The sequence below is a fragment of the Lepidothrix coronata genome, unplaced genomic scaffold (assembly GCF_001604755.1).
Source record: "Lepidothrix coronata isolate B3197 unplaced genomic scaffold, Lepidothrix_coronata-1.0 Scaffold3, whole genome shotgun sequence".
NCBI lineage: Eukaryota > Metazoa > Chordata > Aves > Passeriformes > Pipridae > Lepidothrix > Lepidothrix coronata.
Genome location: NW_016690183.1, coordinates 3,225,628 through 3,242,943, shown reverse-complemented (window position 1 = coordinate 3,242,943; position 17,316 = coordinate 3,225,628).

Here is a 17,316-nt window from a genome sequence, read left to right as displayed (position 1 = left end):
AGAAGTATTCTTTGTACTCATCAGAGTTTCACATCAGAAGCATCCTCACTGCGAGCCTTACTAGGCCATTAAAAATCTGATAGTGAGTGCAGAGTTTTAGTATAAGCTACTTAACCTTATTTGAGACACGCTTATTTTAAGAATTGACTTATAATTATTTTATGGATGCCTGATAAAGGATCTTTAAAGCTGTTTGATAATTTTTAGTGAACAGAAATTTACTTTTCAAAGGCTACAGGGTGGTTGGTGAGCAATCCATATTACTTTTTTAAGGTGGAGTGGAATTCTTGCAAAACTATTTTCCATTTTCTGCCTTTTGTTTGGACTCAAAATTGTAACTACTCTAGAACCTACAAAACACCTTGAAGGGTCTATCACTATTACTGCTGTGTCCTCTCAGTTTTCAGAGTCCTGCTATTTCCAAACTCTGACTGCATTAATTTTTTTTTCTGGCAAATAAACCTACTGTTCACTAAATGACTCCATACTGTTATTCTTTTCGGGAATAATTTTCTCTAGTGACTTGCACTGATTATAATCTGTTTGGTTTGCTTAATTGACTGAATTGCTTTAGCTGATCTTTTTTTTTCCTAAGTAATATTGTTTTCAAACCTTACATATGAAAATAACTGCTTTTGCTATTTTCCTGATGGTGGAACTGTGTGTTTATAAGTTTTAAGGATGATGAGGGAAAGTTACAAGGAAAATAGAATTATGTTGGCAAAATGGCAAATTGTAAAGATATCCTGGAATCAACATAGAGAAATAAGCTAAAATCATGGCAGTGGTAGTGGTTTAATGGGAGAGGATTTGCATGGTGATAGTGAACATCATACTAAGCTTATCTTTGGGGGAAAAACCCTAAAATTTTCAGGAATGGGTGAACACATAGTTATATAGACCAACGTAAGGACCCCTCAGCTTTACTCAACACTAATAAAAATTTGTTTAGAAAGCTGCTTCCAGATTTGGGGAAGGTTATGCCTTTTAATTTTGCAATGTCATTTAACTATAACAGCCATAGTTAACTTTAGGTGCCACATCAGAGCTATAGTTTTTTTCTGTTTCTTAGGTGTATTTTGTCTATCTAGAACAGAATTCTTTTTCTCTTGCGCAGGATGATTGCTTCCTTCATCTTTGTAAAAGTACTATAACCAAGTTTCTTTATTTCTGGGTGATTTCCACTTTGATAACATCTAGTGTTGTGTTCAGTTTTTTCCTTTTTATTTTTGGCCACTCATCTCAAGAAGCACTACATTCTTTCACCTGTATGTTTGTGTTTTATATATGTTTTTTTTCCAACACTGAGCAGTCCAGTTTATGTCTGCTTCTTTATCTCCAGTACTAATCTATTTTAGAACCTTCAGCTTACCCAGTTCTCAAAAGTCTATCCTGTTTTCAAATCTGTTCTGGGTTTTTTCTATCCCAGATACCTTTCATTTATCAGCTGTGTAATCTGAGCCTGTAAATTTTTCCTGTTGAAGGCTTAATTATTTGGCCTTTATATTCAAACTTCCTTTGAATAACTTCCTCGTTATTTGATCCTAGGCTCAAGTATTCTGTCTTTAGAATTAAATTTTCAGTATAAATTTTTCTCACTTTCCTACAGTTCCTTGATATTTAGCCAGTATTCTGCATGTGAAACTATATATACAATCTCTTTCCTAACATGCAGTTTATAGTTCATAAGGACTACAGTTCTGAATCATTTGCTTCCTCTTCTGCAAGTTCTTATTTGCTGTTCTAACTCCTGGCTTTTAATTGAAAGAATAAAAATTCATTGTGCATCTCTTAGTTGGCTTGTGGTATGCATTCTAAAATCAGAAGCAGTGAGACATTAGCTACCTTTGAAGGAAATGATAAATGCATTTCCCTATATCAGTTTAAAAAATTGAGGACTTGGCTAAAAGAGTGGCTTTCTGCTCAAGTGGAACATGAAAATAAAAAAAGAGTTATTTGATAGACATGGCCCACCATTTCTGACTTAATTTTCTTCCTCCCAGTTCCATACATGGAGTGTAAATGGGAGATTATTCAGTGGTGTTCTTTAGAAAAGTCCATATTTTACACAAAGAGCTCTTTAACGTTTACAGCACTTCACAAATCACATGCTTATTCACAAATCCCTTTATTTATGGACTATGCAACTCAATTGACTTATGATGATGCTGATAAACCCTAATTCCTTATTTCCTCTGATTAAGCTTGGATGATGTAAACATCTGCTGACGCATTCAGTGACCTGAAATGATTGGCCTGACTCCCAGAAAGTCCCATAAAACCCTTCCTCTGTAATAGTTTTATATCCTGTGCTTTTACTGGAATAGGAATCATGAAAAGAGTTTGGAAATACTCAATTCATATGTGCAAAACCATAAGGGTTTCCCATATTGACATCACCACTCATTCTTTCAAAATACAACTCCACGTATAAAATGTCAGTATTATTTTATAACCAAGTCTCAGGGTGCTATTTTAAGCAGAAGCTCAAAAGTCAGCTTATACAGAAAAAAATGAAGTACTTTTTAATGTTACAGTGTGTTCTCTGCATTAGTTCTTCTTACCTGTCCTGGCAGGGTATCCCCTCTTGGCTAGTATTCAGAGCCAAATGCTGTTAGACAATACAAGCTTTCAGACAGATAGCTGTATTCTGCATTTAAAGATGCTGACTGGGGGAGGCTCTTACGTACTGTTGTTAGAGTTCTAATACACTAGCTTTTTGCACTTCATCCTACCTTAATACATAAATGAATGGGAATTTGGTGTGATATTTTTCTCATTTCCCACACTTGCAATGCTCATTTATGCCCAGTTGCTTGGTCCAATGTATGGTAGAGAAAGGACGCAGGATACTGTTCTTTTCTTTGGCAGCTATTCTTTATCTCCTCAGTAACTATTGAAACCACTGACTAACTTCTATCAGTTGAAAAGGAGAATGAGCTCATAGGCACAGCAGCTGTGCCTGGAGGAAGGACACTCTCCAAGTTCCCTTACTAAAAAGCTGATGGAATTGCAATGGGTGATTTTCATCAAACTTTTTGATACCAAGAAGCACTGTTGGCCCATGTTTGTCAGCTGACAAATCAGACAAAAAAAATACGCTCTCTTGCCCTGTCAAAAAGTTGGATGTTTTGGGGAAAAGGGAAGCAAACAGTAAGGAATATATTAGGTACTCACAAGTATTGTGGTAACTGAGTTACAGAGAAAAGCAAAGTTCTGTGTTTAAGAAGAGTATTTTAAGGAAGGTGGAATTTTAATTATAGGAAGCTGTAAATTAAACTAGCTTCATAAACTGAAACATAAAAATATTTTATTATTAAATATTGGAATGTTTGGGGTTCTGTATTAAAATGAACAATCTGTAACTACCTAGCTCTAAGTAGCAGGCCTTTCATTTTTGGATTCTGAAACACTTCAGAATAAGGATGGTATTTACTTCATGTAAGATGCCTTTCATGTCTATATTGATAATCATAGGAACAAAAAAAATGAAAAAAAGCTTGGAACTTTGAAAACCTTATCTTGAATGTTTGGTTGAATGTTTGGCTATGGGGACAAAGAGATGGACAGCTTAGATATTGGTGAACTGATTATAATATTAACTTGGCTGAGTGACTTGCAAAACTGCTAAAACTTCTTTTTATTTTTCTATGATTTATGGTAGAAAGGGAAAGTTAACTATACTTCTGTTTAAGACCAGTGAAAATATCTTTCATTTATTGCCTGGTAGACAGGTTAGTTCAGAAAGTATCAGACACTCTATTTTCCAGGACAGAACTTGGATTTTCATCTATCATGACTTATAAGGTGGAAAACAATACTTGGCAGAATTGACATTTGGGAAATTTATAGAAATAGAAAGTTTTGTATTTATCTTTGACTGGATTGTCATTAATCATTGCATTTTCCTGAACATCTCTGCAGGTGAATTGTGTGTCCTGTGTCTTTCATGTTCCATTGCAATCCTTTCGTATGGATAAAGTGTCTGCCCTGGGTGGCACACATAAGGAAAGGGAGAGGGAAGGGTCAGGGGGAAAGGAAGGAAGAGGTGAATCAGAATTAACAAAGAGACACTTGAAATTCACTTCACCATTTGTCTCATTTATATGGATACCTACAGGGGAATCAGGCTTTATTAAAAGTCACTTTTAGGGATTTCACACTAACAAAGATGTAGAGCTGTTAGTCACAGCAAGTTGGCACATGTGAAGAACATAATTAAAGGTGGGATTAAGCCTGACTCAGTCATATAAGACTTTAAAAGAATAAACACTATGTGTAAAATTAATTCTGCAGCAACTCACAATTTCTTGCCAAGATGGTCTTTTTATAGCCTGACAATGTTATTAAATTAAGTTACCTGTAAGGAAACAAATATGAACAAGCTCAATATATGTAATGGATGTCAGTCTATTTACTAGGAATTTATTAATTCTTTGATAAAGTTGTATTTCTGTATTTTCAGTTGGTTTTTACCCCTGTATATGTGCTAAAAAGCTGGCCTAAGGCTGCCATAAGTCAGATCTTCTTGGGTTTTCTTTCTTTCTTTCTTTTTCTTTTTCTTTCTCTCTTTCTTTCTCTCTTTCTTTCTTTCTTTCTTTCTTTCTTTCTTTCTTTCTTTCTTTCTTTCTTTCTTTCTTTCTTTCTTTCTTTCNTCTTTCTTTCTTTCTTTCTTTCTTTCTTTCTTTCTTTCTTTCTTTCTTTCTTTCTTTCTTTCTTTCTCTTTTTCTTTGTTTCTTTCTTTCTTTTTTTCTTTCTCTTTTTCTTTGTTTCTTTGTTTCTTTCTTTCTTTCTTTCTTTTCCTTCCTTCCTTCCTTCCTTCCTTCCTCCCTCTCTCCCTCCATCCCTCCCTCCCTCCCTTTCTTTCCTTCTCTTTCTCTCTTTCTCTTCTTTCTTTCTTTGTTTCTTTCTTTCTCTTTCTTTCTTTCTCTTTCTTTCTCTTTTTCTCTCTTTCTCTCTCTCTCTCTCTCCCTCCCTCCCTCTAGATCGTTATAAAATCTAAAGCATCAAATTTCATGCAAAGTTCAGTGACTCTCTGAACTTTTTTTTTTTTTAATTATTGTTCATTTTGCAGATACCAGAATACAACCCTGGAAGAAGAGTCTAGTTCAGTGCCAGTTGGGAATAGATATTCTCATTTCTGTGTCATTATTGCTGTTGGCCAGAAAAGGACTTGCAGGTCTATGGAAATAGGAAGCAATAGAAGTAGTCAAAAGAAGCAAAAAGACGGGTACCTGATGTTTGGAGGGGTTTACTTCCTGTCTGGCCGTGCTGGGACATTTTGCAAGAAAGTAAGCATGGCACTGTCAATTCATCATTTCTCTTTGTATCTTGCCATAATGTCACAAAAGTCCTACAATATCAAATATTAAGTTTCTGATCCAAGTAATAATGTGTCATAACTCCAAAATGCAGGCAATTGTGAAATTCTTTCTTTCTCAGTTTTGAATCGATTTATTTCGAATAATATTAAAATAAACACCTTGGGTTTTAGGTCACACCAGTAAGGTTGAGGGGACAGGAAAAGGGAAGAGGATAAAATATTTTCTTAATATAAAGTAGCTTTTTAATTATGAGCAGAGTAATATTTCTGCATAATGTAAATCCATGCATGAGGATTAGTTGCATCTTTCTTAAAGTATTTCATAAATTCTCTCTTGCATTGCATTTTGATATATTTTAGTAGCATAATGAAAATGATTGATTTGCAATAATGAGATTAATGAATCAGAACAGGTAGTGACAGGAAGCTTAAAGGCTTCAAATTAAATCAGAACAAGCAGAGATAAAATAATTAGTACATTCACCATCATGTGATTCCAAAATCACTTTGCCAGCAGAAATAAATTTCAGTAATTTAAAATACATTTTCTTTTATTATACAAGACTAATTTGAGCTGTAAAAGTAATAGCTTTGTCTTTCTTGTGTGCCTGAAAGGTAATGGATAATATGATCAGAAATATACTTTTACTTCTAATTGTCTCAAAGCTAGTTACATATGTTCCGTCATCATGGCTAGGCTTCGCGAACGAAGATTTGGGAAGGGCACTACCCACGTTTGTTGCAAGCGCGTTGATATGTTCCATATTAGAAAACAAAATAGCAAAAGATAGTGGATAGAAATGTTTGTTCATGAAGTGTAGGACTTGTCTTGTTTAGACTAGTGCTGAGTGTGTTTTTTTCCTCATGCGACATTCCCTAATTTTTACATATTTAAATTGGTTTTTCTATCCCAGCTAGAAACATATAGTCCTAGAAACTACAATAGATGTGAGGAAGAGAGTTAGTTGAGAAAAAAACTAACACAAACCACAATAAAAAAAAGGGAGAGATTCCTCTTTATCCTATTTAAATAAAATGTAAATTAAAATTAAAATACCCTCAAAACAAAAAAAACCTCTCAACAGTACAATCCAGGAGCTCTTTACCTAGTGAAACTGTTGTAGTTTCATCAATTGGAAACACATGTAACAAAAACATGGAAATGTTTTTTTTCTGATGAATACCATATTAACATTCTCCTTTCTTTCAGCAAATACATGACATAATTTTAGATATTTGTGCCACACATATAAATTTAGCAAATGTGTTACAAATTATCTTCATGAAAAATTTATTTTAACATAATTTTACAAGATAATGAATAGATCTGATTTAGAGCCATATTGGTATGCAGTGGTATATTAGAAAAGGGAATGTATAAATCTTCACATAATATATACATTTTTAGCTGATATTCTTGTAAAAAAATATGGTACACTTGAGCCCTTAAGTCTGTGGTATCATTAGTCTGTGGTAGAACTAGCTATTGGTATTTTGGGGTAAGAAAACCATTTCTAATAAATGACTACAGAGTGGAGCACTACCACATCTTGGAGCTGAGTTAGGACCTGACTTGAAGCAAATGGCAAAAATGAGGCAAAGAAAGGAACAGTAAAGATAGGTTATTCGTTTATACTGAAGCTGGACTGAGACACAACTAATATAAACCAGACTTTGTGATGTGCTAGTTGGAAGGGAATGCTCTGTGGAAAGAGGAATTTTTGGCTGTCAGTGGTTCACAGAGAACATTTATGGAACAGAGAATATTGCTTGAGAAAATAGAAAGGTTTCTTTAAGCATTCAAAAGACGTTTGTGCCAAAGAAGCTATTGGAACAAGAGCAAATCAAGATTAGGCAAATATTTTGTGAACTTCTTTTCTCTCTATAAGAAATGAATAATAATAATAATAATAATACTATAAAAGAAAAATATTCTACACAGCTATAAACAAAGCATGGAATGATCTGCTTAGAGCAAGTTACACAAACAGGATTTTGAGATTCATCAAACTCTAATACTTGTTGGTGCTGTACAACAGCTGTATCAGAATTATACTATTAGGAAAGAATCGTTCTGCGGACTAGTGCTATGTAAATTAATTGAAGGGGTTTTTGCAATAATGTTAATATTGAAGGTGGTCAGCCTTAAGGTGGGCAAAGCACAAGAGAATACAGAGTAAGAAACAGTTATTCTGGGAAGCAGGATAGAGGTCTTCATATGTCACCACAAATTTTTATTCAGTCTGATTAAGGTAAAGATCCTGCACTAATCAAAAAGTGTTTTGTCCATAAGTTAGCCAGGTAATGACAGATTGTAAGTGCATGAGAATAGGTTTGCTGTACTTCACTGCAAATATATACAAGTAGTAGATACGTGACTGTAATACTCTCCATCGTAAGTAAATATGTGTTTTCCCTTCAAAAGATAAAAAGGCCAATGCTCTGAATAGTTTTTCATGTACTCAATCCCAAGCATGTCTTGCTCAGTGACTTCAGGATAACTATTCATGGAAGAAGGGGCACAAAGGTCAAGTTAGATTTTTGTTGTGTTAATGGAGCACCAAGTTCAGAGGAATTTTGCTTTTGGTGTTAGCTTTTGGGCATTTTATGCACCTTAAGTAAGGAAAAGAAATCATCATTTTTGTAATAAGATGTTGAAAAATGTAGTCACCAGGGAAGCAAGGGAAACTTGTTTTAGTTATTCATATGTATAGCTAATTTCACAAATCCCTTGAGGATTTCCAGATATGCTTCCTAATTATTGGGAAACTTATGGTACTGTCTCCTGCTAAGTACACTTCAAACACAGTGCTTCAAAAATTAGTAATCAATTAAGATTTTACTTCAGAGACAAGCTTGCTTCTTACACAGTTAGTCTCAGCTCATAAAAATTGTGCTGACAAGTGAGTGAGTCATATCTTTTAAGATCTTGCCAAAAGCCACACAACAAGCACAGAGAAGGATGACATAAAGTGAAACCATGTGCACCAACTCCACAATTAGCTAATTGTCCAGATCAGTATTGCTATGAATGTGCATTGTGAAGCAGTAGATGTCACACTGTGGATATTCATGCCTTTTGAAAGGGTCTGCTACACTCTTGGAAGTGAATTCAAAGTCCTGCAGTGCTGCTATAGTGACCTTACCAATATCTGCTAGTCAGTTATGATCTTCAGGATTTTGGATTTCTGTAAGAGCATTAGAATTTATTAATAGCACTCAGAGAAAAAAAAAGGATAGTATTCTGTGAAGTAGACTACATATAAATGGTAAGCCTGAAGAAGACCTCAGCAATGTTAATGTGTATTTGTGTGGATCATACCTATATAGTAGCTTGTGAATGGCACCTATGCTGTGTTTCTTCCTGACTACATGAATAGGAACCTATTGCTTACAATTAAAATGAGTGTGGTAATGGATACCATTATTCCAGTAGCCTTAACTTTTTTTTCTGTGCATCTGAGAATTTGTAACTTTTTCTATGAGATCCACAGAATTCCGACAACCTCTGCCACCTCATCTTTTATCTCTTTCGATTATGCAATTAAGAACTGGATATAATGAATTTAGTGCAGAGTTTAGACTGGAATGGGAAAATACACATTCAAACCTACAGTATTCTTCCAGGTTTTGTGGCATAGCAAAATGAGTTGAGGGGTGTCTTTTTAACAGAGTAAGAGCACCATACAAACCTGCCCTATACTAGCTCCATTATTTCTTCCAACGACAAAATGACTTGTTCCAGAGGAAACAATTGGCTTGCCATGTTTCCAATTGCCAATACTTGTCCTCTGTTTGGCAGATGTCAACTTCCTTTCCTTTCAAATTATCCAATCAAATGGTGTAGCATAGAGAAATTGTTCTCAACTTACGTTTCACTTTGATATTATTTCACTTTGATGTTAGAAGTTTCTATTTGAAAGCAGATATCTTTTGGTTTTTGTTTTTTTTTCCCCAGCTATAGCAGAATCCATAACAGATAAGAATGCATGTGAGCCTTAACTTTTGCAGTTACTTATGATGGATGACTTAACCATGTAAATTTATATCAATAGGGCTTTTTTTTTTTTTAGAGAGGTGAGGTGTTGAATGACTTTGTATTCTTCCTATGTCAATAAAATGCTTGTTTTCACAAAAATAACCTACATGTGCATTCATAAATGCATGTAATGAATTTGCCAAGCTCATAATGAAACTGAGGTAATTTGAGAAAGAAGCTAGTTGCTTTCTGTTATAGATCACCCAGCCAGGATGAAGAGGCAGATAAAACATTCTATAAGCAGCTGGAAGAAGTCTCATTATCACTGGCCCTTGCTTTTGTGGGGGACTCAAACTTACCATGTGTCTGAAGGAAATGAAATACAGCAGAGAAGAAAGTCTAGAAGGTTCCTGGACTGTGTGGAAGAGAAATTCCTGGCACAGCTGGTGAGCAAGCCAACCAGGGCAGGTGCCATGCTGGACCTGCTGTTTGTGAAATGAGAAGGATGTTGTGATTATTGGAGGCCTTCTTGGGCACAGTGATCGTGAAATGCTAGAGTCTTCATTTGTCAGAAAAGTAAGGAGGGGGATCAGCAGAACTGCCACCTCGAACTTCCAGAAGGCAGACTTTAGCCTGTTTAGGGCAACAGTTGAGAGATTCCCTTGTGAGGCAGGCCTGAAGGGCAAAGGAGCCCAGGAAGGCAGGGAAATGCTTCAAGAAGGAAATCTTAAAAACACAGGAGAAGCCAATTCCCACGTGCCAAAAGATGAGATGGGGGAAGAAGACCAGCCTGTCTGAACAGAGAGCTTTGTCTGGAACTCAGGCAAAAAAGGAGAGTTTATGACCTTTGGAAGAAGGTGCAGATAACTCAGGGGGACTACAAGGGTGTCATGAGGTTCTGCAGTGAGAAAATTAGAAGGACCAAAACCCAGCTAGAACTTCATCTTTACTGCTGTAAAAAATCCAAATTAAAAACAAAACCACCTTCTATAAATACATCATCAAGAAAAGGAGGTCTAAAGAGAATCTCTATTCTTTATTGAATATGAAGGGACACATAGTGATAAAGTATGAGGAAAAGGATGAGATACTTGATGCCTTTATTGCCTCAGTCTTTAATGGCAAGACTAGTTGTCCTCAGGATGCACAGCATCCTGAGCTGGAAGAGAGTGATAAGGAGCAGAATGAAGCCCCCATAATCCAAACAGAAATGGTCAGAGACTTGCTACACCACATAAACATGCACATGTCACCTGTCTTTGCTCCCACTGGCCATACACATTCTTTTTTTGACTTAGTTCCAGAAGAAGTTCCCCTTGCTTCCTTGTTTTCTATTCCATTCTGCTGTGGGTTAGATCTTCTTGAATTTTCCCCTACCACCATGAGGGGGCCCTCACTGATAATGGCGCACTGCGCTGTGGCCCCGCTGCCGAGGGACCAGCCACACAGGGGTGGGGGCGGGCAGTGCAGGAGGCAGTACCTCGCGAACTGCACCAGAACTGGAGAAATAAAAGGCGCAGCCGTTTCCAGCTTGCTTGCCTGTGGACCTGTGAGCGTCCTGGTCCCTTGCTCGTTCCCGGCAGGGAAACGCTCTCTTTATATTGGGATCGCCCAGGCGCACCCCGTGCCGGCTTGCCACAGTCCCGGGATCACTCAGTCGGGATTGCTTGGCCACAGCCCGTGCCGGCTTGCCACAGTGAGCAATGGGGTGAAGCACGAGAAACAGCGAGCGTTATGGCAAGGAAGTTGAGAGCATATGAAGACACCATTCAAGCATCATCCCAAAACCAGGTCAGTTTTGTGTAAAAGCTGGCTGAGGACCTCTGGAATCTCAAAGAGCTGCTTACCAACAAAATCAAAGAAAGCTGAAAAAAAAACTTAAAGAGAAGATTAAAGAGAACAGCATCCATGTGGCACCAATGCAAACCAGAGCTCCTGAGGTCAGAAACAGACGTCCCCCAGCTGGGGAGAGGGATTACTCCCCAGAAAACTACTTGAGCATGGAGAAGACATGAATCAGTGGGACAGGAAACTTACCCACATCCTAGCAGCCTGCATACTGGAACTGAAAGAGAAAGCAAATACAAAAGGGAAGTCATCCAGACTGAGTGCAATGCCAACCTCTCCTGGTCAGGCATCAAGGCAAAACAGGTAGGACTATGACATGTGTAACCCCTTAGAAGGTACCTCCCAGATGTATTCACAGGGAGGTAGAAGCAGCTATGGTGATGACTAAGATTAAAGAGGCCCTGCCTCCAGCCATGGGAAAGAAAGGGACAATAAGATCTACTGTACTGTGTGGATCTTATGGTCTGGCACATCAGAACCATGAGAATTCAAGGATTTAGTTGACACTGACCCTCACTATACTTTAATGCCATCAGGACATGTGGGGCTGGAATCTATTTCCATTTCTGGGGTGACAGGGGTTTCTTAGGAGTTGACAGTGCTAGAAGCTAAAGTGAGCTTGACCTGGAAAGACTGGAATAAACACCCCACTGTGACTGGACCAGTTGCCCCATGTATTGACTACCTCATGAACAGATACTTCAAAGACACAAAAGGACATGGATGGGCCTTTGGAGTTGCTGCTGTGGAGACAGAAAGGATTAAGCAATTCAACATTTTGCCTGGTCTGTCAGAAAACCCTTCTGCTGTAGGACTCTTGAAAATGGAAGAACAGCAAGTACCGATTGCCACCACAACAGTGCATTGCCAGCAGTACCAAACAAATTAAGACTCCGTGATTCCCATCCACAAGATGATTTGTGAACTGCAGACCCAAGGAGTGGTCCGCAAGACTCATGCACCCTTCAACAACCCCATTTGGCCTGTGCGTAAGTCTGATGGAGAATAGATTGACAGTGGACTATCGTGGCTTGAATGAAGTTACTCTGCTGCTGAGTGCCACTGTGCTGTACGTGCTGGAGCTTCAGTAAGAACTGGAGTCCAAGGCAGCCAAGTTGTGCCACCATTGACGTTGCAAATGCATTATTTTCTATTCCGTTAGCAGCAGAGTGTAGGCCACAGTTTGCTTTCACCTGGAGGGGCATGCAGTACACCTGGAACTGACTGCCCCAGGGGTGGAAACACAGTCCCACCATCTATCATGGGCTTATTCAGGCTGCACTAGAGAAGGGTGAGGCTCCAGAACATCTGCAGTACATTGTATGGTGGAACATGGCAGAAGAAGTCTTTGAGAAAGGAGAGATCATCCAGATTCTCCTGAAAGCCAGCTTTGCCATCAAAAAGAGTAAGGTTGAGGGACCTGCCTGAGGAATCCAGTTTCTGGGGGTGAAGTGGCAAGACGGATATTGTCAGATCCCAACAGAGGTAATAAACAAGATCACAGCAATGTCTCCACCAACCAACAAGAAAGAAATGCAAGCTTTCCTAGGTGCCATGGGTTTCTGGAGGATGCACATCCCAGAATACAGCCAGATCGTGAGCCCTCTCTACCTGGTAACCTGCAAGAAGAACGATTTCCAGTGGGGTCCTGAACAGCAGCAAGCCTTTGAACAGATAAAGCAGCTCATGCTGTAGCCCTTGGTCCAGCCAGGACAGGACGAGACGTGAAGAACGTGCTCTACTCTGCAGCTGGGGATAATGGTCCTTCCTGGAGCCTCTGGTAGATGGTGCCTGGGGAGATTTGAGGCTGACTGCTTGGATTCTGGAGCCGAAGCTACAGAGGGTCTGAGGCCAACTACACACCAACAGAGAAGGAGATCCTAGCAGCCTATGAAGGAGTTCAGGCTGCCTCAGAGGTGACTGGCACTGAAGCACAGCTTCTCTTGGCACCCTGCCTATCAGTGCTGGGGTGGATGTTCAGAGGAAAGGTTCCCTCCATTCATCATGCCACTGACGTGACATGGAGTAAGTGGATTGCTTTGATCACACAGGGCACCCGTATTGGAAACCCTGATCATCCTGGGATTTTGGAAATAATCACAAATTGGCCTGAAGGTGAGAACTGTGGCCTGGCAGATGAAGAGGAACAAGTGGCACATGCTGAGGAAGCTCCACCATACAATCAACTATCAGAAGATGAAAAGCAGTATTCTCTTTTCATTGACAGTCCCTGTTGCATTGCAGGGACAAACCAAAAATGGAAGGCAGCTGTATGGAGCCCCACACAACAAGTTGCAGAAGCCACTGAAGGACAAAGGTGGATCAAGTCAATTTGCAGAGCTCAAAACCGTCCAACTGGCCTTGGACATTGCTGAGTGAGAGAAGTGGCCAAGGCTTTACCTCTACACTGACTTGTGGATAGTAGCCAACACTCTGTGGGGATGGCTGGACAGATGGAAGAAGGCCAATTGGCAACACAAAGGAAAACTCATCCAGGCTGCCAAATGTGGCAAGACATTGCTGCTGGGGTAAGAGAAGCTGATCGTAAGAGTCCGCCATGTAGACACACACGTGCGCAAAACCTGAGCCAACGAGGAACAGGAAGACCAAGCTGCCCAAGTCAAAGTGTGATAGGTACTGGCAGCACAAGGAAGAGGTGTTCGTGGCTTGATGGGTCCATGATGCCTCAGGTCATCAGGGAAGAGATGTCATCTATAGGCGGGCATGAGACTGAGGGGTGGATTTAACAATCCCAGGTTCTCCACAATTGTGAGACATGCTACAATCAAGCAGACTGAGAGAGTGAAGCCCTTGTAGTATGATGGGAGATGGACCAAGTATAGGCCTGGCAGATTGACTACATCACACTGCTGCAAACCTCTCAAGGTAAGCACTAGGTACTCACCATGGTGGAATCAAGCGCCAGATGGCTGGAAACATACTCTGTGCCTCACACCACTGCCTGAAACACCATCCTGGGCCTTGAAAAGCAAATCCTGTGGTGACATGGTGACATGGACAGAATGAAATGAGTCAGACAATGAGACTCACCTATTAGAAGAGTAATAGGTAACGTACCTCAAGGATTAGTTACCACCTGGGCTAAAGACCATGGTATTGAATGGATATATCATAACCCCTCTCGTGCACAAGGCGCTGGAAAGATTGAACGGTGTAATGGATTGTTGAAAACTATGTTAAAGGCATTGATCCTCTTAGTTAGTCAACAGTAGAGGCTCTGTCAATTGAGCTGGCCCTGACTAATCAGAGCCCCTTCACGGGGGGGGGGGGAGAGATAAAAACGGAGATAAAGTCCCTGTAGTGCACCCGAGAGGTATGTTAGGGAAAACAGTTTAGGTTAGTCCTGCTTCAAGCAAAGACAAACCCATTCATGGGATTGTTTTTGCTCAAGGACCAGGGTACACTAGATGGGTGATGCCGAAAGATAGGGAAACACGTTGTATACCCTAGGAAGACCTGATTTTTGGGTAAACTGTCCATCATGCTGTGCATATATATATATATATTTGTAAATGTGTATATAGCTGGAATAATGTATGTATGTATATACTTAAAAAGTTTAAATCCCATATAGCATGTTGGTGTGGAAAAATTCAGAGTGGATAAATTTATTGTCTTGGTTTTAAGACAGTGAATGCTAGGAGGTGGGATATCAAATGGGATATCCCTCTTGGACTTATTGTAAATTTGAAAAAAAAAAAAAAAAGAGAACTTGGAGCAATGTGTAGAAAAGAAATAATAGTTTATTGTACTAAAAAAACCAAAACAGGGAACAAAACAATGCCCACAGAATAACAGAGAAAATGTCACCCAGAAATCACTCTTTCATCTTTGCGCAGCTGGGGCAACATAGCAGTCCCGGTGCAGTCATATGATCACAATGGGGCCAGAGTAAAGCCGCCATCATGCTGTGCAGGTGACAAGTGGAGAGGTTCACAAAGGAACCCCCTGAGTCCCCCAGGAGGGGGACTCCAGCTGCAGTAGTGGCGAGGCAGAGCAAAGACAGTGTGGATGAAAAAACATCAGAAGGCAACAGAAAAGCAGCGAGGGGGATTTGTTTGGGTGCAGCAGCTGGGGTAGCCGATGCGTGGGCAGTAGCTGACTGAAAGATGGTGGACCAACAGGAGCTGGTGGCTGTGGCAGGTGGGAGTTGGCGGCTGCTGTCCAGGTGTGGAGAACCAGGACTGTGGCAAGACGGCATGGGCTGTGGCTGGGCGATCCCAAGACAAAGAGAGCGTTTCCCTGCCGGGAACAAGCAAGGGACCAGGACGCTCACAGGTCCACAGGCAAGCAAGCTGGAAACGGCTGCGCCTTTTATTTCTCCAGTTCTGGTGCAGTTCGCGAGGTACTGCCTCCTGCACTGCCCGCCCCCACCCCTGTGTGGCTGGTCCCTCGGCAGCGGGGCCACAGCGCAGTGCGCCATTATCAGTGAGGGCCCCCTCATGGTGGTAGGGGAAAATTCAAGAAGATCTAACCCACGACACACTCATCAGTTAACTTTGTTTTAAAACGTTTACTAGGAGTATTAGCAATAAATTTAAGAAGAAAGAAATATACTGAATATCAGAGCAATTTATGATACTGGATTTAGTGTTTGAGAGGGGAAAATATGCTTTCAGTGAAGGGAAATTACCTTACAGATTTTTATAATTGGTAAAAAAACCCAAAACATTTTTGTGTGAATATAGGAAGTCTTTGTGCTAAAGATAACAGATGTTATCACTTTCAGTTTTCTGACCAATTTGTTACCCTCTTCTGATTTTCTAGGGAAGATATTTCTGTTTCATTAGTTTCTCTCTTAATATAAATAATGAAAAATTTCTTTCCTTATCTTCAATTAGAGTGTCCTTTTGATTTCTTCTTATATTGTATATCTGAATTTAGTTTCAAATTCAATAGTTAGGTTATCAGCTCAGCTGAAAATATATGAGGAGATGTAATAAGTAATTGGCATCTGAAAAAATTGAAGGAAAAATATTCCAAAATAATCACAGATATAGTTATTTCTTAGAATTTGTTTTATTTTTATTTCCTAACTCAATACATGACAAACTTTCAAAATTGATTTAGCAAGCTAAATATTCATGTTTTTAGACACATACCTATGGAGTAGTGCCATGTAGGAGGTTAATACAACATGCTCTTACTAAAGAATATATTTCTATAAGACTCTCAACAGTCTTCATAACATTTTCTAAATGGAAACCCTTTTTGCTGTATCACAGTAAACTTCCAAAGAATTCTATCTATTGCACGGTTTTAGCCTTCAGTCCTCTCATGCAGAATTTGTTTTAATAGAGTTGCAAACATTTCTTATATTATTTATTTCCTCACTGTCAGAGACTGAAATGTTTGATGATTTTTGCATTCTAGGAGACTTTTGCAGGCTTTTGACTTGCATTATACCTCTGATGAGCAATCCGGCCCCTCCCTCCCTCCAGTGCTGAAGGTGTGAAGCCCGGAAAAGGCAAGAGCTGAGCTTGCAGGCTTTTGACCTCTGATGGGCAATTGAAGGGGCAGGACCTCTGATGGCCCATAGGAGCCCTCCCCCCGCCCCCCCCCTCTGCCAGTCCGGAAAAGGGTGGGAACCAGGCCAGACACAGCAACTCTTGTGCAGGGACAAAGGGAAAGGTTGGAGGCTCAAGGCATGGCCCGTGACACTGACCATGGATATAATAACTCATAACTTCTTGGAGTGTGGGGGCTTCTCTCCTTCACCCCCAGCAGATCAAGGCCACCACTTCAACTGACAGCTGCAACTACTAAGTTTCATCACTGGACCCCATGGGCGGTGACTATATACTTCTGTCCACTCTCAGCTTTTCTCTCCCTTACTCTTGTCCTGCCTTTTCTCTCCCCTATGCATTTTCTCCCCCCCCCCCCAAAGGTTATCTCTATGTCACATTGTTATATGACAACACAGTAATGATAGCATGCCTGTTGATACAGAATTGTTAAAATAAACCTTGCCAGTATATGTTTTCAGACACCGATTATTCAGTGTCGTTTCACTCTAATCCACCCCAAGGGAATTATTGATAAAAACCTGGGTTACCCCCCTCCCTTTTTCTGGGGTGGGTTGTAACAATTGTTCCCTTAGTTTAGTTGTAAAGACACTTACAAAATATCAAAAAGTCTCTGTTAC